Raw genomic sequence first — 24,513 nt, 5'->3', positions numbered from 1 at the left:
ACAGAAGCCTTACAATGACTGTCCAATTGATTTTCTTTTTTAACTGTTCTGCCAGTTTCCAAATTTTCTTCACGTGTCTTACAGGGTATCAGATTCAAAGCAAGTCATACACATGTAGTCACAGACCTGCCCAGGTCAGTTGTGAGGGTCAGGACCTTCCTCAGATAGATTGTCTATTTAGCACTCTGGACAGAAGCCAGAGATCATGGTATGTTCCCAGAATTGCACACCTCAAAGCCATAACCATCAGTCAAGTTTTTTATTTGTTCCTGAAACTCTCACATTGTGGCTTTGATTTCTCCTGATTGTTTCGAAGTATGACTCAGACAAGGATTGCTTCATAATTATTGACAATAAGCACTAAAAGCCTCAGTGATTACAGTAATATTTCCTACCTCAGCCTCTTCCCAGTATGAATTCTACGACACTGAAAAGGGCTAAGTCTCTTACCTGAAGAGATTTCTGAATTTGCCTCTTTTCTGACAAATAATTGAAGTAGTAAGTATTTCAAGGGGGTCACTCTGGAACTGAGCTGTACCTTTTCACCTGGAGTTAAACTGTCCTAATTTTATCCTCCTCTGTCCAGGACCAATTTGATAATAACAATCCCAGAATGAAACACATCTGTTTATCCCTTATCTGTAGTAACAACCAGAAGTGCTTTGCCCTCCCTAGAATCTTGGTATTTGTTTTGAATTTGGTTTTTGGCAGAATGAGATCTCATGCATGCCAGGCAGGCTCAGGGATGTATAGTTAGCAGTTTGAGGCTTTGTTTTTTTATTAACTTGCTCAGGGCAGAAGCTTTCAGTTTTTAAATGTGTGGTTCTTCTATTGTCCTAGCTGTGCTGTCAGTAATGAATGCATCCTCTATTTTGGAACTGTGTCAGATAAAGTGCAAATTTGTCTATTCTACTTCTTTATCAAGTAAGGTTACCTAACTGAGTCTACTACTGTTTAAAGATACTAGACTCACAAAATCATGCTATGGTAAATGAAGAGTACTGTTTCCTAAGACTGCTGAGGAAATAAAATGGGCTAGTGTGCTGAAGAAATGGATTCATATTAGCCACTTGTTTGGGAATTTTAAACATTGAGATATGGTTAATATGTCATAAATTCACAAGGTGTACAATTAAGTAGTCTTTAGAATATTCAGAAGGTTGTGCATCTGTCACCACTAACATTTATATCACCCCAAAAAGAAACCCTGTACCCATAAGCAGTCACTTCCCAATTCCTTCTCCCCCCATCCCCTGGCCACCACTAACTAATATACTTTGTGTCTTTATGGATTTGTGTATTCTGGACATTTCATGTAAATAGAGTCATACAGGATGTGGCTTTTTGTGTCTGGCTTATTTTACTTCACATAATCTTCTCAAGGTTCATCTGTGTTATAGCATATATAAGTATTTCATTTCATATAATGTTCCATTGTATGAAAATACAATATTTTATGTAGCCATCAGTCGATGGATATTTGGCCCATTTTAATCTTTTGGCCGCTATGAATAATACTACACATTCATGTACATGGCCTTGTATGGACATATGTTTTCAGATTCGTTGCGTACATAACTAGGAGTAGAATTGCTGGGCCATATGGAAATTCTATTAATTTTTTGAGGATCTGCCACATTGTTTTCCATTTTACATTCCCACTAGCAGTAGGGAATGGTTCTAATTTCTCAACATCCTCATCAACACTCATTGTTGTTACCAGGCATTTTTGATTATAGCCTTCCTTGTGAATATATCAATTGTGGTTTTGATTTGTATTACCTGATGGCTAATGACACTGAGTGTCTTTTTATGTGCTTATTGGGTATTTATGTTTTTGTTTTTGTTTTTCTGGAAAATGTCTTATCCAGATTCTTTACCCCTTTTTAAATTGAGTTGGTTTTTCTTTATGTGCCCATTGTTTAATTGGATTACTTGTTTCTTTAATTGTTGGGTTTTAAGATATATCTACATATTTATATATAGTTATAATTTATGTATCTATTTATATGTTTATATATTATAGAAGATATCTATATTCATATTTATATTTTATATATTTCCCCGTTCCCCTTTTATTTCCTTTTCTGAGACAGGGTTTCACTCTAGTACCCAGGTTGGAGTGCAGTGGTACCATGATAGCTCACTGCAGTCTCTGTGTCCCAGGCTTAAGTGATTCTCCCACCTTAACCAGCAGAGTAGCTGGGATGAAAGGTACACACCACCATGTCCAGCTAATGTATTTTTCTAATTTTAGTGGAGATGGAATCTCACTATGGTACCCGCACTGGTTGCGAACTCCTGAGCTCAAGCAATCCTCCCTCCTTGGCCTCCCAAAGTGCTGGGGTGATAGGCATGAGCCACCAAGTCTGGTCGATTTATGTTTCAGTGCTAAGAAACCATTGCTTAATCTAAGGTTATAATAATATACACTTATATTTCCTTCTAAAAGTTTTATAGTTTTAGCTCTTAGGTTTAGGTCTTTGATCTATTATGAGTTACTTTTTATATATGGTATGAGGTAAGAGTCTAAATTCATTCTTTTGTATGTGGATATCCAGTTGTCTCAGAAACATTTGTTGAAAAGACTATTTTCCCCTCTGAATTTCCTTGGCAACCTTGTTAAAAATCAGTTGACCATAGATATTTGGGTTTAGTTCTGTAGTCTCAATTTTATTCTATTGGTTTATATGTCTATGCTTAGGCCAGTGTTACACTGTCTTGATTACTGTGGTTTGTCATATGTTTTCTAATCAGGAACTGTGAGTCTTCTACTTATTTTGAGGATGGGGGATTGTTTTAGCTATTCTGGGTTCAGGTTGTCAATTTCTACAAATAAGCGTGTTGGGATTTTTTTTTTTTTTTTTTTTTTTTTTTGAGACAGAGTCTTGCTCTGTCGCCCAGGCTGAAGTGCAATGGCATGATCTTGGCTCACTGCAACCTTCGCCACGCAGGTTCAAGCGATTCCCCTCCCTCAGCCTCCCAAGTAGCTGGGATTACAGGCGCATACTACCGTGCCTAATTTTTGTATTTTTAGTAGAGACAGGGTTTTATCATGTTGGTCAGGCTGGTCTCAAACTCCTGACCTCGTTATCCACCCACCTCAGCCTCCCAAAATGCTGGGATTACAGGCATGTGCCACTGCGCCCAGTGAGCATGTTGGGATTTTGAAATAGATTGAATTGAATCTATGGATCACTTTGGGAAATACTGCCACCTTAACATATTAAATCATTTAATTCATGAACACAGAATGTCCTTCCATTTAGTTAGGATTTCTTTCAACAATACTTTATAGTTTTCAAGGTACTAGTCTTACATATTTCCTAAATATGTTTCTAAATATTTTATTCTTTTTATTTTTTTGAGATGCAGTCTCACTCTGTTACCCAGGCTGGAGTGCAGTGGCGTGATCTCGGCTCACCGCAACCTCCGACTCCCAGTCAAGTGTTTCTCCTGCCTCAGCCTCTTGAGTAGCACGCACCACCGTGCCCAACTAATTTTTGTATTTTTAATAAAAACAGGGTTTCACCATGTTGGCCAGGATGGTCTCGATCTCTTGACCTTGTGATCTACCCACCTCGGCCTCTCAAAGTGCTGGGATTACAGGCGTGAGCCACTGTGCCCTCCCATTTTATTCTTTTTGATGCGATTGTCGATGAAAATGTTTTCTTATTTGTATTTTTATTTTTTCATTGCTCATATGTAGAAATACAATTGATTTTTGTGTATTGATTATATTAACAATTTTAAAGAACATCTTCTTGTTATAATTTCAAATATATTGGAACCAATATGCAAAGCCAGTCGTAGTCTTCCTTGGGATTCTTTTAAAGAATAGAATATGTGTAGTTAACATTTGCTGAACACTTATTAGGTGACAGGCATTAAACTACTATGTATGTTACAATGAATTATTCTCATTTAATGCTAACTTCTGTCTTCATTTTACAGTGACGAATCCTTGCTGGTGAACCTATATAGGGAATTCATTTATTATTTACTGGTAACCTCATTTTATTGACAGGTAAACTGACACTTACAAAGGAAGTTTAAGTAAGCTGCCACAATTCATACAATGAGTAGAAAACAGCAGAAGCAAAAGTCTTCATGCTCCCAAGTCCAGCATTCTTTCACTTGCACTGTTGCCTTTCATGTGATTATACATGTATAGTATTTATAGTTAAACTAGTAGACAGTTTTAAGATTTAGAGATTTACTTCCAGATATCCTAAATATTCTAAATCTAAGTAGTGTTAGGTGCATTATATTAAAGTCTAGAAAGATTAAGAAGTCAGTGGGATTTAGATGTAGTCCATTGAAAAGCTTTTCATAATGGATTTAATTTAGTTTTTGTTCAAAAACTCATTTGACTGTTGAGACACAGTCATTTCTCAGTGTTTTTGCAAGGTGTTTGCAAATTCTTCTTACCACAGGACCTGCTATTGTATCGTAAGGAACACTGTTGAAAGCTATTCCTGAACATCATTTATTTTAAAAACAAACTTTTTCCTAGTAAAACAAATTATTTCCCCCTCTTAGTGTTAGGAAATGTTTCATCTTAGAAATCCCAGTATGAAATGAAAGTAGTGTGATGGCAAAAGGCTCTAAACTGAGGGCAGGGAGTGTGTATCTCCAGAAGTTACTTCTAGCCACAAATTAAATAGTTACATTTTTAAATGAGTGTGAGAATAATTTAGGGAAAAATGGTAAGTGCTTTGTTGAAATAAAGTTGGAATCAACAGATAATGTTAAACTCTGTTTTAGCCATTAGCTAATTTTCTTTTCTTTTGTTTTCGTAGCTAACTTCTTTGGGGGTTTCCTTCTTTTCTGGACCTGGGTCCCTATGAGGGGAGGGTGAGTGGGCAATGGAATCATTAAGAGCAAATGAGCAGGTAGACAGAGGATGGTGAAGGGGCCTGGATGAGGCCATTGCAGAATAATCAGGCTGTGACTTGTATTGTCTCTTTTTAGTTTGGATGGTTTAATGATGGCCCTCAGGAGGGTATTTACTTCCTCCTTCCCATGTATTTTTATCTGAATATGTGACATTGATTCCTTGGTAGGGCCTCATATTCCTAACATTCAGGCTTGCTGTGTACTCAGTTATCTGAGTGTGAATGAGGGGAGGATTGGGAAGGACAGAGAAGAGAGACTTGTGAACCTAGCACAAGTACAATTTCATTTTATTTTATTAATTTATTTTTTGAGATGGAGTTTTGCTCTTGTCACCCAGGGTGGAGTGCAATGGCGCAATATTGGTGCACTGCAACCTCTGCTTCCCGGGGTCAAGCAATTCTCCTGCCTCGGCCTCCCTAGAAGCTGGGATTACAGGTATGCGCCACCATGCCCAGCTAATTTTGTATTTTTAGTAGAGATGGGGTTTCTCCATGTTGATCAGGCTGGTCTCAAACTCCCAACCTCAGGTGATCCACCCGCCTCGGCCTCCCAAAGTGCTGGGATTACAGGCATGAGCCACTGCGCCTGGCCACAAGTACAATTTTATATTTCTCTCACTGATCTTTTAACCATAGACCGTTTAGGTTTAAAGCCTAGAGAAGTCATTTAATATAGTATTTTTAAAATTGTCCTCCATGGAACCCAATGATATGTAAGAACCAAGTGAGTAGGGTTCCTTGTAGTTAGGAATATGTACCTTGAAGAAAGTTGTAAAAATCAAATGAAGTCATGTCACTCCTCTACTAAAACTTCTCAGGGCTCCTCTTTGTCTATGGCAAAGTCCAGATCCACAGCTTACAATGCAGAGCCTTTTGTGATCTGCCCACTCTGTGCCCATGCAGTTTCTCCTGTTGCATGCCTCCTACTCTATTATATATTCCAATAGCACCAGACTCCTGCCCCTTCCATAAACCTGTCAGGCTGTTTATAATTCTTGGCATTTGCACTTGATGTTTCCTCCACAAAGAATGTGCTTTTTGTCCAGTGTACTTCCTTGCTCCCATCTCATTTATTCCCAATTTTAACCACTCGACCCTATCCCATCACTCACTATCTTGAGATTCTGCTCTATTTTCTGTGTAACACCTATCACAATCTAGAATGATATTTTTAATGTGCTTGTCTATGTCCTCCACTTTTCTTATTCTGCACACCCTTTCTTAGCAATTTCATGAGCTCGCGTGGCATCTGTTAATAACCCATCTTCGTCTCCTGCCTAGTTCTCTCTCCTGTGCTTGTGGTTAGCATGCTGAAATATGGCCACTGCATAGCTTCACCAGAGTGATGCACAGGCACCCGAAATTCACAACAGAATGCCTTAAGATAACGAATCCTACCTTCCAGCATGTTCGTCTTCCGAAGTTCTCATTTCAGTGAGTTGTCCCATACACAAAGCTGGGCATCATCTTTCATTCCTCCCCTCTTCCACAGCCAGTCATTTCTATTTGGCAGTGATTTGTCCTTCAGTTCTTTTTCAGTCTTCTTTTCCACATCTACATTGCAATAACTGGTTGCCCTTTTCTTGCTTAACTTGTGTACTGTCTTATTCCAGGTCCTCTAGAACAGTGCTGTTTAATAGAAATATTGTGTTATTTTAAATTTTCTAGTAGCCACTGAGGTGGTGCAGAGGCTCACACCTGTAATCCCGGCACTTTGGGAGGCCAAGGTGGGTGAATCACTTGAGACCAGGAGTTCAAGACCAGCCTGGCCAACATGACCAAACCCCATCTCTACTAAAAATACAAAAATTAGCCGGGTGTGATGGTGCATGCCTATAATCCCAGCTACTTGTGAAGCTGGGGCACGAGAATACTTGTACCCAGGGGGCAGAGGTTGCAGCCAAGATCGTACCGCTACACTCCAGCCTGGATGACAGAGTGAGACCTTGTCTCAAAAAAAAAAAAAAAAAATCAGGGGAAATTAATTTAATGATGTATTTTATTTAAACCAATGTAGTCAAAGTATCAAGTCAACATTTAATCAAGATAAAAGCAATATGTTTAAAATTCCTTTTTAAATACTAGTCTTCAAAATCCACTTTACACTTACAGCTCATCTTAATTTAATTAACCACATTTCTTTCTTTTTTTTCTTTCTTTCTTTTCTTTTCTTTTCTTTTCTTTTTCTTTCTCTCTTTCTCTCTTTCTCTCTTTCTTTCTTTTTTTTGAGACAGAGTGACACTGTGTCTCCAGGCTGGAGTACTATGGTATGATCTCAGCTCACCGCAACTTCCGACTCCCTGGTTCAAGCAATTCTCCTGCCTTAGGCTCCTGAGTAGCTGGGATTACAGGCACGTGCCATCATACCCAGCTAATTTTGGTATTTTTAGTAGAGACGGGGTTTTACCATGTTGACCAGGATGGTCCCGATCTCCTGGCCTCATGATCCACCCACCTCGGCCTCCCAAAGTGCTGGGATTCCAGGCATGAGCCACCACACCCAGCTAGATTAACCACATTTCCACCTCTAAATAGACAACTGTGGCCAGTGACTACTACAGGTGACATCGCAGCTGTAGGACATAGAGCTGAAGCAAGAGTTAAAGTGCTGTCATTTTCTTTGGTAACTTCCAGCCCAAGGTGGCGAGGGTAAAGGATAAAAGAAAATCAAGGAGGGAAAAGTATAGTATAGCACCCTACCTTGCTGGCCATGGCAAGACACACAGCAGGGTGTTCAGACATGGCCTTCTCCTAATTTTCTGTTTCCCATTGACTTCCTCTTACCCCTTTGCAACTGTTCAGAAAGCAATATGACATTTTATCCAAGTTCACAGATAGAAGGGTGACTCAATATACGATAAAGTGAAAGTTGGTGGAGGTTGAGGGATTCTTAGAGACATAGTAAGTTCACCTTCAGTACACTGACTCAGCTTTTCGGTTTTGGTTTTATCTTTCTTCAGTTCAGTTCCCAAACAAGAACAACGTAGCCAGATATTTTTGCTAATTGTAGATCTGTCATTTCCCTCTTTTAAAACCTCCAGTGACTCCCCATTGTTTTCATGATAAAGACCAATATCCTTTCATTAAAATTTTTACTTGATCTGACCCTATCTTTTTAGCTTTTTACCTCAGTCACCTTCCTTCCTCTCATCTTAAATGCTGTGTGTATTAGTTATGTTTAGCTGTGTAACAGATCACCCCAAGCAGAGTGACTTAAAACAACAGTCAGCATTTGTTATCTCACAGTTTCTAGGGATTAGGAATTTGAGAGTAGTTTAGCTGAGTGCTTCTGGCTTGAGGTCGCTGCTTAGTCTGTTCAGGCTGTTACTAACAAATACTATTAACTGGGCAGCTTATAAACAACAGAAATTTATTTCTCACAGTTATGGAGGCTAAGAAGTCCAAATTCAACTTCCAGGTGGCAACAATTTTGGCATCTGGTGAGGGCTGTTTACTGATTTATAGGTGGCGCTTTATAGCAGTGGCCTCACGTGATGGAAGGGACAAAAAAGCTAGACAACCTTTCTCTGGCTTTTTTTTTTTTTTTTTTGAGACATGCTGGCACGATCACGGCTCATTTTAGCCTTTAACCTCCTGAGTCTAAGCAATCCTTCCACCTCAGCCACCTGAGTAGCTGGGACTACAAGTGCAAACCAACACGTCCTGTTAACTTAAACAACTTTTTTTGTAGAGGCAGAGTCCCACTATATTGCTCAGGCTAGTCTCTAACTTTTGGGCTCAAGTATTCCTCCCGCCTCAACCTCCAAAAGTATTAGGATTACAGGTGTGAACCACCACACCTGGCTCTCTGGCAACTAATCTCATTCATGACCTCCTCACTCATGACCTAATCACCTCCCCAAAGGCCCCACCTCCTAATTCTGTCCTGTTGGGGGTTAGTATTTCAACGTATGAATTTTGGGGGCAAGAAATAAACATTCGGATCTTCATAGTTCCTTTTCCTTTTGTTTTTGTTTTTCTTTTTCTCTCTCTTTTCTTATTATATCATCTGTCAGCTCATACCTACATCACAGTCTCTCATAGGATTAAAGTCAAGATGTCTGCCAAAGCTATGGTCATCTGAAGTTATGAATAGGCTTAAGAGATTCATTTTTCAAGGTGGCCCATTTGCATAGTTGTCAAGTTCACACTGGCCATTGGCAGAGGCCATAAGATCTTTCCACATTGTCCTATACAGAGGGCTGCTGGAGTGTCCCCTGCAGCATGGTGACTGCTGTCCTCCAAAGAAAGTGATCCAAGAGAAAGCAAAGCAGAAACTGCAGTGTTTTGGTTTTTGTTTTTTTTTTTTTCCCCTAGACTTGAAAGTCAGATATTATCATTTTGGACTGACCTTTGTAACCAATAGGATATTAGTATGAGAAGGAACTACATGAAGAATGGATAACAGAAAGCAACCATTGGGTGCCATTTTGGAGGCTGACTACCACTGTGTGACGCACCTGTAGAATTCCTTTTTAGCCCCTCTGGCATGCCCTGACTTGTCTCTGGACGTTTCTACATATTGTTCTGTCTTACCACAAAAAACTTCTCTTCTGTTTCTCTTCTTCTGTTTATCCCTCAAGTTTCAATCTGGGTATGTCTTACTGCGAGAAGCATTTTTTTTTTTTTTTTAACAGGACAGCCCACCCCATCACCACCCTCAACACCAATGGCCTACTTATTCTATGCTATTAGAATGCCCTGTATTTGTCCTCTCAAACAGGCAAGTATGATAAAATGTATTTGTTACATTTTATCATTAAATTATTTATTACATTTTATCATACTTGCCTGTTTTCTGGCCTGACTTCCCCACTGGACTCTTAATTTCATGAGGAAAGGTTTATTGTTATATTCCCAGTACCCAGCATAGTGCTTGGTAACACATCATAGGTTCTCAGTAAATAGTTGTTGGTTGGAAAAATGAAGGAAGGGACGGATGGGTGAATGGATGGATGGATGAATGACCAGACATCTGTCTTTTCTACTAAACTCTGAACTCTTAGAGAACTGTGTCCTCATCTTTTCGTTTTGGTGTCCCCAGGATATTATATAGTGCCAGCAGATAATAGGCCCCTATTAAATAACTCTTTCTCCTTTCTTCTCTTTCTCCGAAGTTTTTTTAGTAGAATGAAGATTTTTGAGAGGCTCCATACCTCCATCTGTCTGTCATTAGTGGCACATCTGATTATGTCAAAAATTCACCTTTCGGTTATTTTTGTTGTCAAATATTGCAGACATTCCCCTGTAAGTCAACATGTAATACTATTTCAGATAATTTGTACTTACAATGAGAGGCTTTAATAACCATAGCAGTGTTTATTCAGACTTAAGCAAGTATCTTGATCATGAAAGGTGTTCTGTGAATGACTGGTGAATAAATTCAACATACTGCTAAGTGCTTTTTATTAAATAACTATGATGTGGCTTAGGATGAGAAGTAAAAAGTTTTTCTTAGATCTTTTTGTTGTTGTTAAACCAAGGAATTACTTACTGGCATTGAAGTTGAATAAGTTCTTTCTGTTTCTGGATTTGAAATTTAAGAGAAAATTGGCCTACTATTGTGGCTTCCGTTGTTTCTAAGACCAGTTCTCTTCTAGCTCTGCTAGCTATGTGGAAAGGCAGCAAGCAAAAGGGAGACTTGTTGACAATGTTGGCCCTGCCTCCTCCCCTTAGAATGTACGAACCCAGAGGTAATTTGCAAGAACCCCTAGAATGAAAGCAATAATCTTAAATATGGCTATATGTTCTTCCTATTCTGTTTATTCTCTTTGAAAATCATTGTCTTGGCTGGGCACGGTGGCTCACGCCTGTAATTCCAGCACTTAGGGAGGCTGAGGTGGGCAGATCACCTGAGGTCAAGAGTTCAGAACCAGGCTAGCCAACACGGCGAAACCTTGTCTCTACTAAAAATACAAAAATTAGCTGGGCATGGTGGTGTGCACCTGTAATCCAAGCTACTTGGGAGGCTAAGGCAGGAGAATTGCTTCAACCTGGGAGACGGAGGTTGCAGTAAGCCAAGATTGTGCCCCTGCACTCTAGCCTGGGCAATAGAGCAAGACTCCATCTCAAAAAAACAAAAAACAACAACAACAAAAAACAATTGTTGTCTTAATGAGCAAAATAAATAATTTTTAAAAAATTATCTTATTTTATATTTTTTTTTATTTTTGTGCTTTATAAATTCACTCTATATTTGGGGGCAGGGGGGTTTGTTTGTTTTCAGTTTCCTTCCTAGAAGTTCATTAAATGGGCAGCGTCTTTGGAATTAATCAGAACTACATTTAGATTCTGCCATTTCTTTCTTGCTATATGTTATTGGACAGGTTACTTTATATCTCTGAACCTAATTTTTCTTTTTAATATGGCAAATGAGTATAAAATTAGCTTCTTCATAAGATTGTCATCAGGTTCAGTAAGATAGCTTATATAAACTACCTAACAAGGTCCTTGGTAGATAGTAGATGCCCAGTCAAGATAGGGTAGTACCCCCTTTTCCTAGGCTGCATTCCCTAGCTTAAAAAGGAGTTGCTGTGTTTCTAGTCATGTCATTGTTGCCCCAGGAATGAGGGACTCACCCATTCTAGCAGAGAGGCAGTTCCTAGGCCATCTGACAAAACTCCTGGTCTATTCTCTTTCTTGGGTCATTTCCTAACTAACCAAAGAAACACAGTCTGAATATATTGTGTTTTTTCTGTGGGCTTTTTTTTTCTCTTTTTTTGCATTCCCTTTTCCTCTTTGACTCTGTTTTTCCCTGTTTCTATGTGATGATGACTGATATTTTTAATCCTCTTTGCTTCCTCTTGCTGATCTGTGCCATAGAATCTAGACTCTGGGAGGAGGACTCTCCTCTTGGAAGCCTTTACTCCAGAAACTCAGAGCTGGGATTAGCCATTCTGGACTTTACTTGGTGTCTTGCCAGAAAGTGGTCTTTTGTATGATGTGTATACATTTTTTTCTCCATAATGTATTCAGAGACATCTGTCTGGGAAGAATGTGATGGGCCCCACAAATAGACTGTCTGTAGTCTCCAAACCTTGAGTTGTATGGCCTGTTAAAACAGGTCTGTGTCAAAAGTGATAAATAGTTTTTGTGGATTTTGAGCAAGTTGCAAATCGATCAGCTACTGTTTAATGAGAGAGAGGCCCTGTAAGAGGAGCAAAAGCCCAGCTGCCTGTTCAGGAGCCACCTGCCTTTTCTCTTCACTTCATTTTCTTGCTAATGAAGGAACCAATTGGTTTAGAGCGATCAATGCTGACCTATTAGGATCAGACATTGTTTTGGCATTGCCAAGGCAATTAAATTCAGCAGGGTAAGGATTAGAGAGAAAACGGCTATGAAAAAGAAAGAGAAACAAGCAACTTTTTATTCAGAAACAACCACTCTGGTGTTAGAGGTATCAAAAAGATTAGTTAAAAGAGAATTAATCATTACAGCATTTTCTTTCTTGATAAAATAATCAGAAGATTTGTTGACATTAGTTCTTAGATTTAAGAAGACAGCAAGCTCTGCTTCCCTGATCTGACTTAAGGTACGACCTTTATTATTGCCTTCTTTCCTATTTAAAGCTGTGACTCATCCAGAAAGCCTTCCCTAAGAGATTCTGTACAGTGTAATGGGTACTGTAACCTCTATGTGCTAGATTTTCGAGAGCAGCTCTGATTTAAAATAGTCTGGCCCCTCATCATTCTATTAACAGATAATGTGATTAGGAAATTATTAACCAGTCTATAACTGAAGACTTGATAAAGAGGATAGTTTGTAAAAACCCTTGAGAGTAAGGTTCATGAGCTAATCATCTTGGCACACATTCTTCTCCTTCATTCTGTTCCCCTCAGCATGATGCCTTCCACTTACATACTCAGTAAATATTTGGGTAAACTGACTCACTGACTAACTGAATGAATAAGACATGAAGTCTTTAAAAATTGGTAAGATTTCTAAGTCCGGGCAGCCGAAGAGTGTGGTTAGCAAGATGAACAAAGATGCGCAGATGAGAGCAGCGATTAACCGAAAGTTGATAGAAACTGGAGAAAGAGAACGTCTCAAAGAGTTGCTGAGAGCTAAATTAATTGGATGTGGCTGGAAGGATCAGTTGAAGGCACACTGTAAAGAGGTGATTAAAGAAAAAGGACTAGAACACGTTACTGTTGGACTTGGTGGCTGAAATCCCTCCAAAAGGCAGAGCCCTGGTACCTGACAGTGTAAAGAAGGACCTCCTACAAAGAATAAGAACATTCCTTGCTCAGCATGCTAGCCTTTAAGATTGAATTAGATTGTGGTGTTCTGTGGTTTTATTTCTGAAAGTAAAACTTGCCATAAATTAGAAAAGTTTCCCAAAATAAAATCCTTTTTTGTATGATGGTAATACACTTTTCAGTAATGATGTATACATTGTATAGATTTTTTTCCCCTAAATGTGTTATTTTAATAAATATCTCATGAATGAAAAACAAACAAAAATTGGTAAGATTTGAAGCTTTGATATTCCAGGATTAGGGAGACAGTAAGTATAAGCTTATAAAAGCAGGAATGATTTAGAGTAAATTAGAGAGACCTAAGGTCTTTTCTAGAGTGGAAGGTTTGTACTAAAGGAGTTCCCAGACTTTTGGATTTCACAGACCAGTGCAATTTCCAAAAGGAATGTTGACTGTGACTGTTGTTCTATAACATCAAAAAGGATAGTTATTTAAATTGCTTATGATTGTATTAAGAAAGTGACTAAAGCATCACCATCTATCTCTTTGTAATGAGAGTGGAGCCATGTATATCAGTTTAAGCAGTGGCGGCAATGTAGGTGATACTGTATATGTTCCTTAGACTTGTTTTAATCTCCTGAATTTGGAGGTAATGTCTAAACATCCATGTCTGGTTGATCTTTGATCCTGCACTGGTTTCCCATGCTTTTTGTCTTGATTTCACCTATCAATGTTCTTTTTTATTGTTCATGAAGATTTCAGTATCTTGAATATTAGCTATTATTGTTTCTTCAGAATGCTCTCTGGGGTTTATATTGGATAACTGTTCCTGAAATTGCTAGAGAACTTTATGCTAGTGGTCTCACAACTTTTTTGTATCGTGTACCCATTAATAAAAAAATTTACACATGGCCAGGCAAGGTGGCTCATGCCTATAATCCCAGCACTTTGGGAGGCTGAGGTGGGTGGATCTCTTGACGTTAGGAGTTCAAGACCAGCCTGGCCAACATGGTGAAACCTTGTCTCTACTAAAAATGCAAAAACTAGTTGGGCATGGTGGCATGTGCCGGTAATTCCAGCTACTCAGGAAGGGTGAGGCAGGAGAATTGCTTGAGTATGGGAGGCAGAGGTTGCAGTGAGCTGAGATCACACCACTGCACACCAGCCTGGGTGACAGAGTGAGACTCCATTAAAAAAAAAAAATCTACACATGAAGAAGTGATCAACATTATTAGTCATGAGAAAAATGCAAATCAGAACTTGTGAGATACCACTTCAACCCAGGAGGATGGTTAGAATCAAAAAGTCTGATAACAAGTGTCGGCAAGGATATGGAGAAATTAGAACCCTCATAAACTGCGGGTTAGAATGTAAAAATGGCACAGCTACTTTGGAAATAGTCTGACAGTTCCTCAAAAATTAAATATGGAGTTATTTGACTCAGCAGTTCGACCTCTAGCTGTATACTTGAGAAATAAAAACACATATCCACATAAAAACTCGACATAAATGTTTATAGCAACACGATTCATAGTAATTACCAAAAAATGGAAACAATCAAAATGTCCACCAATTGATGAATAGATAAATTAAATGTGGTACATCCATACAGTGGAATATTATTTGGCAATTAAAATGAATGAAATACTGATACATGCTACAATGTGGGTGAACCTTGAAAGGTTTATGCTAAGTGAAAGAAGTCAGTTACAAAAGATCACACATTACATGATTTCATTTATATGAAATGTCTAGAATAGGTAATCTAGAGGGACAGAACATAGATTAGTGGTTACTTAGGTCTGAAAGAATGGGGAAGTGACAACTAAAGGATATAGGTCTTTCTGAGATAATTAAAATGTTCTAAATTGTGGTGATGGTTGTCCAACTCTGTGAATATACTATAAACCATTGAATTGTATACTTAAGTGGGTCAATTGTATAGCATATAAATTATGTCTTACAAAAACTGTTACAAAAAAGATTTTTGAATGGGGTCCACTGATGTATTTATTCATTTACAAATTATGTATGTGTACTCCTAAACTAACATGTACATTATAAAACCTTTTTAAAAAGGCATTTTAAAAGTATACAATAGAAGTAATGGTAAGAGAAATTCTGGTATTTTCTTTTTATAACCAGTGAATCACAATCTTACAAACCCCTGGAGTATGTGCATCCTACTTTGGAAACCATTCTGTTTGACTATGTGATAGAGATTAGTCTGTATGAAACAAGCCTTTCTAGGTAAGCTAGGTTTGCCAAGTCCAAAGAGCCTGATGTGTTGGCACTCTGAAAATCTTTGAGTGGCTCATGCCTGTATTCCCAGCACTTTGGAAGGCCGAGGTGGGTGGATCACCTGAGATCAGGAGTTCAAGACCAGCCTGGCCAACATGGTGAAACACCGTCTCTACTAAAAATACAAAAATTAGCTGGGCATGGTGGCAGGTGCCTACTCAGGAGGCTGAGGAAGGCTCAAAAAAATGGAAAGAAAATCTTTGGAAGTGTTTCTACATCTTGAGGAGAATGAAAGCTTCCTATGTTGTAGCCCAGCACACTCTGAGATATGTGACGGCACCAGCAGAAAGGTATTTTCAGTCACTTCATCTACCATCAGGAAGAAGTTTGAGTGGCATATGATGACAATCAATGATGGCCCTATAACCTCGTATTTCATAATTACCACTAGAATATATTCAATATGTATGTGGGACTCTACGGAGAGAGAAAGGAAAAAATTCTATTCCCAGCTGCATAACATAAAGCTGTATTTTCATTAAGAGCTTTGACTGACAATATAAATCATAAATCACTAACATAAAGCTTAAGACACCAGAAGCCAGAGAGAAAATACAACCTGTAAAATGTACAGCATTGGTATAGTTTAATATCCACAGTACCCAGGATTTTAAAACAATTACATACCAAATTAAGACAGCTAATTTTTTCTTTTATTCCGTATTTCCTTTTTTCTTTTTTCTTTTTTTTGAGACGGAGTTTTGCTCTTGTTACCCGGGCTGGAGTGCAATGGCGCGATCTCAGCTCACCGCAACCTCCGCCTCCTGGGTTCAGGCAATTCTCCTGCCTCAGCCTCCCGAGTAGCTGGGATTACAGGCACGCGCCACCATGCCCAGCTAATTTTTTGTATTTTTAGTAGAGACAGGGTTTCACCATGTTGACCAGGATGGTCTCGATCTCTTGACCTCGTGATCCACCCGCCTCAGCCTCCCAAAGTGCTGGGATTACAGGCTTGAGCCACCGTGCCCAGCCCATATTTCCTTTTTTCAAGTAAGCTAGTCTTATTGTTCCTTTGTGCCAGTTGTGTCATGTCAGCTGACAACAATTTGGATATATACGCATTTGAGTAATTCATTCTTGGAAAAAGGTGGTAAAAAAAAATTACAGCACATGGCCGGGCACTGTGGCTCACGCCTGTAATCCCAGCACTTTGGGAGGCCTAGGCGGGCAGATCACGAGGTCAAAATATCGAGACCATCTGGCCAACATGGTGAAACCCCGTCTCTACTGAAAGTACAAAAAATTAGCTGGGTGTGGTGGTGTGTGCCTGTATTCCCAGCTACTTGGGAGGCTGAGGCAGGAGAATTGCTTGAAACAGGAAAACGGAAGTTGTGGTGAGCCGGGAGCACACCACTGCACTCTCCAGCCTGATGATAGAGCGAGACTGTGTCTCAAAAAAAAAAAAAACCACATTTGCTGTAAAATGTGTGTATACCATGAAGTAACTGTAAGGCGTAGTCAGTTGTGAATGAAAGTGAATGCCCACCGCCTTTCAGCATGGGGCTGTATGTGTAGTACAGGTATTTCAGACGTGTTTACTGCCAGCAACTTTGATGTCAAAGGGTCAAAGGGAGAGTATTTTGAAATTTCCTTGTTCCTTTTGGAATGTACAAAGAAGATGGTATTGCATTTGCCTGTTTTTTGATGCAGTAAGGTATCATTAACAATTTATTGTGGTATATCAAGCCATGAAACAGACCACATCTGAGCATATTTCTTTGACAGACAAAGGTGCTGATTTTATGAATTGAGTTAAAGGAAATGAAACTTTCCCAGCAAGGGTAAATAGAAAGAAATTCGGCCATAGATATAATATAGGTCTTTAAAATGTGGTGAAAATAAGTTTAAAAGATTCTTTGTTAAATCCTCACCTCTATTAATTAATCTCTATGCTATAAATTATCACAGATTCCCTGCCAGTTAAAGACAGTTAAAAGATCTAGTGGAAAGTTGGGTACATTACATAGTGCTAAAAATAAATTATTATTGTACTGTCGTCATTTTACCCCTTTATTTAAAAAGCTCTCGTTAGTATAAAACCTGTGGTATAACAAAACTCAGATTTCTTTCTTGAGAAAGGATAAGATGACACATCATAAAACACAATTTATTAGCCTATTTTAAAATGTAGATTTTACAATTACATTTTAATATTTCAGAAGTCCTAAAAGTTTAACCTTAGGTTTCAGTTAAATGACCCTCAGGTTCTTGGTATTAGTATTTCAAGGTTAAAGTTTAGAAACAGAATAGATGTTTGTGTACATATACAAAAAACTACTGGCCAAAGGATTGAGGGACACTGTCATTTTCAACATACTTCATTTGAAAATGGCTATATTGACTCTATAAACACACTAAATTCAGTTGATATATTTCCTTTCAGTCAATATGAACTCTGGTAATACAGTGAGGCAATAGGAAAATCTAATAGACCATGTGCTGAAAATATACAAGTAGCTCCCTATTCCAAAGCATTTTAGTTCCCTTCTCTTCAGTGGAACATGTAAAGCTGAAAACAAATCATTATAAAAGTCTAAGTAGACTGTAATTCTAACAGCTAATACAGGTACTAAGTTATACCATCTTTTTTTCTTTCTTTTGAAAACAGAGCAAAACAGCTATTAATGTTAGAGAGCTGATGCTGCTGTCGGTGTACAAGTCAAATAGGAGAGGGGCCATAGTTACCAACAACATGGTCTGTCTGCAGCCAATTAAACTGTGAACCTCAAAGCTGTTGTAATAAAGTGGACTTTTTTGTCAGGGGCAGTTATACCAGAAGCATTTTCTTGGAACAAAGTGCACATCTGAACATTTAAATCCAGATATGTTAACAGATGTCTCTTGAGGAAAAGCATCATAAAACCAGATTTTACTTGAGTAAGGAAAATACTTTTTTCATCATTTTTTAATTTTTCACTTGGAGATTACATTTCACTCTAGACTACAGTCCTAGGAACTCTGATTAGAAAGGGTATCTGAGAAGGTAGAATTGGTGTCTCCTCTCAGTGTGAGGTGAGTGCATGCATTTCGAATTGATGCTACCTAGTTCTGAGAACATGGAGTGCTAATGAAACAGGCCATTATTTTTCTGTCTTGGTTTTCAAGCCTCTTTACCACAAATGTCTGACACCCTGTGAATTAGCTCTTCTCCTTTATGATTCTACATGGATCTGTTTGGCATCTGGGCAAGTCCCTTTCCCAAGAATTTATCTGTTGGCTGATTTCTCCTCTGGGCACGAATGGAACAAAATGAATGATACACTTTTAGAAGCTTTCTCCCAAATCCATATGTTATATCTTGTGACCATTACTCAAAACGTCTGTCATACTGATTAGATACCAACTGCTGAGTCATGCATAGTTGATACATAATGCCTTCATATGGCTTTTGTCTTATTTATTTATTTATTTATTTATTTATTATTGTTTTGGGTTTTTTTGAGATGGAGTTTTGCTCTTTTTGCTCAGGCTGGAGTCCAGTGGTGTGAGCTTGTCTCACTGCAACTTCTGCTTCCCAGGTTCAAGCGATTCTCCTGCCTCAGCCTTCCACGTAGCTGGGATTACAGGCATGTACTACCACACCTGGCTAATTTTGTTATTTTTAGTAGAGTCGAGGTTCCGCTATGTTGGCCAGGCTGGTCTTGAACTCCTGACTTCAGGTGATCCACCCACTTTGGCCTCCCAAAGTGCTGTGATTACAGGCATGAACATCAGACCCAGCAAGTTTTTGTCTTATTATTCTAGACTTACTATAGTTGCTCCCTACAACAACCAAATATATAAAGATTTATATTCAGAAACATAATTATAATTGAAAAAGAAACATGATTTGATTATTTAATTTGAAGTGTCTAGGAAGGTGAACATCCAAGAGTAAGTTCTTAAGTGCTTCCTTGTTCTGTCTGCAAGCATCCTTTCTTACTATACGATATAGAATGTCACATTAGAGGTGCATCAAATATACATTTGGCCAAATGGGGAATTGAGACCAGTAATATTACCAATACAGAGGGGACTTTTGGGAAACAAGAGTGAATTGGGCCAGATGCGTTGGCTCATGTCTATAATCCCAGCACTTTGGGAGGCTGAGGTGGGTAGATGGATTGAACTGGGGAGTTTAAGACTAGTCTGGGCAATGTGATGAAACCTTGTCTCTACAAAAAAATACGAAAATTAGCTGGATGCTGTGCATACACCTGTAGTCCCAGCTTCTTGGAGGCTGAGGTGAGAAGACTGCTTGAGCCTGGGAGGCAAAGGTTGCAGTGCGCCAAGATCATACTTCAGCCTGGCTGACAGAACAAGACCCTGTCCCACTCCCCCCCAAAAAAAGAATAAGTTGGAAAATGTATCCCAAATATAATATCATCATAATTTTATTACATTTATATTGATCAGAATTTTAATATTTGACCTTATATTGCAGGAACCAGAATTCTTGGCACTCAGCACCTATTAAATTAGCCTGTGAGCACTAGATTGCATATTTGTGACAGTAGACATTCACTTTCAACTGAAATCTTTGGGAGGAGCAATATATTATATTTTGGAGCATCTCACATTTCTTTAATCTTATGTTATTTTCTTCATTCTTCTTATATTTATTCCATTTAAATTGAAGATAATTTATCATGCATGTTGTTATTATTACTTTGGAGTTTTTCCTTCTTATGAAATTTTGGGGTGGCAAAGTTGACATCCTCACTTAAATTTATCCTGACATGAAGATTTCTGAAATAGAATTGTTTCTTGAAACATGTAGTCTTAGTGGAATGAAATAACAAAAATTGAATAGAAGATTTTTGTTTAGGGTTATAAATAATAATATTCTTACCAAATAATATGATAAAGATTGGAAATACGATATTATTGTTGGGTGTGGTGGCTCATCCCAGTAATCTCAGAACTTTGGGAGGCCGAGTTGGGCGGATCAGTTGAGGCCAGGAGTGTGAGACCAGCCTGTCCAACATGGCAAAATCCCATCTGTACTAAAAATACAAAAATTAGCCAGGCATAGTGGTGCGCACCTGTAGTTCCACCTACTCAGGAGGCTGAGGCATAAGAATTGCTTGAACCTGAGAGGTAAAGGTTACAGTGATCTGAGCTGGCACCACTGCGCTCAAGCCTTGAAACAAGAGTTTCAAGTTTTTTGAAACTCTGTCTCCAAAAAAAAAAAAAAAAAAAAGAAGTATGATATTATTTAATCTCTAATAGTCTGCTTGTTTTTTAAAAAAATATTGTAGGCATGTTGATTAAAAAAACATATAATGTTCTTCTTAAAGATATCTGGCCAATCTACTATTTCTTAATAGTTGTTTTATTAACCTGTCTCCCCATTTATTTGAGCACTCTAGTTTTTAATAATTAACTTTGTACAAAAGTTAATAATTTTTATATAATCACCGTGATTATTGTAACATTTTACTTTTTCAATAATAAATACACATTCAAACTTCAGCTGACAGTTAAGATTTTAATATCAAAAGTACATAAGGGGCCTGCTGTGCTGGCTCACGCCTGTAATCCCAGCACTTTGAGAGGCCAAAGCAGGTGGATCACATGAGGTCAGGAGTTCAAGACCAGTCTGGCTAACATCATGAAACCTGTTTCTACTAAAAATACAAACATTAGCAAGGCATGGTGGCAGACTTTTATAATCCCAGCTACTTGGGAGGCTGAGACAAGTGAATTGCTTGAGCCCAGTGGCGGAGATTGCAGTAAGCCGAGATTGAGCCACTGCACTCCAGCCTGGGCAACAGAGTGAGACTCCATCTCAAAAGAAAAAAAAAAAAGTACATAAGATTTTCACACCCAGGTGTATCTAGAATACTTACAAAAGGAAGTGAAATAACAGATATTAACCTTAGATCTAAATAGCATACCTTGTTCATAATTCTGTGGTTATTATGCTAGTTAGATATGGTAGGAACCTATGTGATCACATGATCACTGATCATGAATACATTCAGGGATACCAGAATTGACACTGAAGCAGACCTTAGGCTCTCAGCACCCCTTCAGAGGCAAAGGCTGAAGCCAAATGACGGATAGCTACAGTTAAAGCGGAACTGGGTTATATTCCTGCACTAACACTGGACTTGGTTTGCCTATGTCGCTTTTCATGCTAAAAGAATCCTGAACATTCCTGATATAGAGCAAGCATATTTTTGTCAGTATACTACATACAGGATGAGACAAAATTCCCTGTGCACCCTAGAGGCCTTTTATCCTCGGAATGTTTTTCTAGGCCACCATATTTAAGCATTGTGTTCTTGTGAAATGTTAGGTTATTCAGGAGTTATCACGTATTACCCCAATCAAATTGTTTTCCAGTCTTCTGAGACCTGAAAGCACTGTGATTTTCCTTATTATATGACTCTTAGGAAATACTAGTTGTGAAGACCTTCTAATATGTATTTCACAGAGATGGATTATTATAGTTTGTAAGTGCTGACTGGTCTAACTTCTGTATGAACTAAGCAGGCTTTCGTTGGAGGAATATATTTTGCATATCCAAAGAACCATTTGCCAAAGGCCCAGGCTCAGAGGAAAGATAAAAAGGGATTTATATCTGATAGCAGTTTTTGTCTCTTTTAATACCATTTTATTGAATTCTTCATAAGGTAAAACCTACTCAGTGAGTCTAAAGATATACAAATTAGGTCTAGAGAATCAAGCATATTTGTTGCTATAGCAGAGAAGCAGTAAAACTTTATATAATGCAGTGCGCTTTATTTTTATATATCCTAATTCACAGTATCACAAGACACTTTACAGAAAGAATCAATTGCAAGCTTAAAAGAAAAAGGAAGTTTTTAAAGGTGAGATTGAAGGGCAAAATATTCTCCAGTTTTGCACTTAGCTTGGAACTGAGTCAGAATCACTGTGCCTTATGTGCTACCATTATTAAAGTGAGGCTTAAGGTTTTCCCGCCGAGCCCTATGCTGCCAGCCTGCCAAAGGAAGATAATGTATGACTGAGGAGGAGTGCATGTTCCCATGCAGCTTGTCAGCTATCCAGTACAAAAGGCACTGTCTGCCACAGCCCACTCAGTCATCCTTGGACTTAGACAAAATTCTATCCAAAATCACCTCCCAGTTTGTAAATACCATCAGCTTCAGGGGGTTAAGATGTCAACATATGAATTTGGAGGAAGGATAGACACAAACATCCAATCTATAGCAATGAGTTTCAATTCTCATTGAATGAGGACCCATTACTCACCATTTAGGGTAGCAGATGGAATGTTACCAGTTCTTTTGGCACCTTTATAACGTTGGATCCTCGTATATGTGAACATGGTGTGTTCCTCCATTTACTTTGGTCTTCTTTACAGTCATTCAACAAAATTTTATAGTTTTCTCCATATCATCTACATCTTTTGTTAGGTTTATTTCTAGATGTAGCATCTGTTTTTGTTGCTATTGTGTAGAGTATCTTTTAATTCGATCTGTTCTGCTTGCTTACTACAAAATGTGTAGAAATGCAGTTGAACAGAAGGAGCAATGGTGATCATCCTCATGTTTGCTTGTTAATTTTAAAGGTAATGTTTCTATCATTTTACCACTGAGAAAGACATTTGTTATAGGATTTTTTTTTTTTTTTTTTTTGAGACGGAGTTTCGCTCTTGTTACCCAGGCTGGAGTGCAATGGCGCGATCTCGGCTCACCGCAACCTCCGCCTCCTGGGTTCAGGCAATTCTCCTGCCTCAGCCTCCTGAGTAGCTGGGATTACAGGCACGCGCCACCATGTCCAGCTAATTTTTTGTATTTTTAGTAGAGACAGGGTTTCACCATGTTGACCAGGATGGTCTCGATCTCTTGACCTCATGATCCACCCGCCTCGGCCTCCCAAAGTGCTGGGATTACAGGATTGAGCCACCGCGTCCGGCCTTGTTATAGGATTTTGATAGATGCTCTTTAACAAGTTAAGGAGATTGCCTTATATTCCTGGTTTGCTGTTTGTTAAATTTTTAAATAGTGGTTGGATTTATCAAATGTTTTTACTGGAAATATTGTGACAATCACAGGGTTTTTCTCATTTAATGTGCGAATTACATTAAAAGTTTTTCTCATGTTGAATATACCTAGCATTCCTGGAATAAACCTAATTTGGTTATAATGATTATTTATGTATCACTGAATTTGTTTGGCTGAAATTTTTTTAGGATTTTGCATTTGTGTTTATGAGGTCAACTAGAATTTTCTTGTACTTGTCTGATTTTGTTTTCAGGTTATATCATCCTCATAAAATATGTTGAGGAGTATTCTTTTTCTTTCTCCTGGAGGAATTTGTATATATTAAAATTGTCTGTTTCTTGAATGTTTGGTAGAATTCTCCTATAAAGCCTTCTGGGCCTTGTGGGAAAACTATTAACTGTTGATTAAGTATCTTAATATTTATAGCACCACACTGGTTTTCTATTTCTCATTGAGTTGGTTTCAGTAATTCATGTTTTTCTAGAAATTTGTCTATTTCAACTAGGGTTTCAAATTTATCAACTTAAAGTTATTTATAATTTATTATCTTTTTAATCTCTTTAGCATCTGTAATTATATTCTTTTCCTTGTGCCTAAAATTGTTTGTCCTTTTTCTCTTTTATTGATCTATCTCCCTTAAATTTTGTCAGTTAATACTTTTCAGATAAACTTCTAAAATTCTCTGTATTGTATCACTGTTTCCCGTTTCAGTATTTTTTGCTGTTATCCTTATTATTTCCTCTTTCTGGGGCAGTTTTATTTTCTCTTTTCTTTTCTTTCTTTCTTTCTTTCTTTCTTTCTTTCTTTCTTTCTTTTTTGAGACAAGGTCTGGCTCTGTTGTCCAGGATGTAGTGCAATGGCACAAGCTTGGCTCACTGCAACCTCCACTTCCCAAACTCAAGTGATCCTCCCACCTCCGCCTCCTAAGTAGCTGAGACTACATGCATTTTGCCACCATGCCTTGCTAATTTTTGTATTTTGTGGTAGAGACATGGCTTCACCATGTTGCCTAGGCTGGTCTTGAACTCCTGGGCTTAAGTGAGCCACCCACCTTGGCTTCCCAAAGTGCTGGGATTACAGACATGAGCCACCACTCCTGGCTGTACTGCAGTTGTTTTTCTAACAACAATTTTAATAGTA

General features: G+C 38.3%; 1 protein-coding gene and 1 pseudogene across 2 annotated transcripts in view; both read left to right on the top strand.

Moving 5' to 3' along the window:
- BTBD9 (BTB domain containing 9) overlaps positions 1-24,513 on the top strand; it is a 467,705-nt gene that overhangs the window by 228,332 nt on the left and 214,860 nt on the right. The gene's annotated exons all lie outside the window — the stretch shown is intronic.
- On the top strand, positions 1,956-13,229 carry LOC141584310 (transcription and mRNA export factor ENY2 pseudogene; annotated as a pseudogene).

Source organism: Saimiri boliviensis, chromosome 4 (assembly GCF_048565385.1).
Source record: "Saimiri boliviensis isolate mSaiBol1 chromosome 4, mSaiBol1.pri, whole genome shotgun sequence".
In the NCBI taxonomy this organism is placed as follows: domain Eukaryota; kingdom Metazoa; phylum Chordata; class Mammalia; order Primates; family Cebidae; genus Saimiri; species Saimiri boliviensis.
The sequence above is the reverse complement of the archived record's forward strand: the minus strand, read 5'-3'. Positions and strand labels throughout refer to the sequence as shown.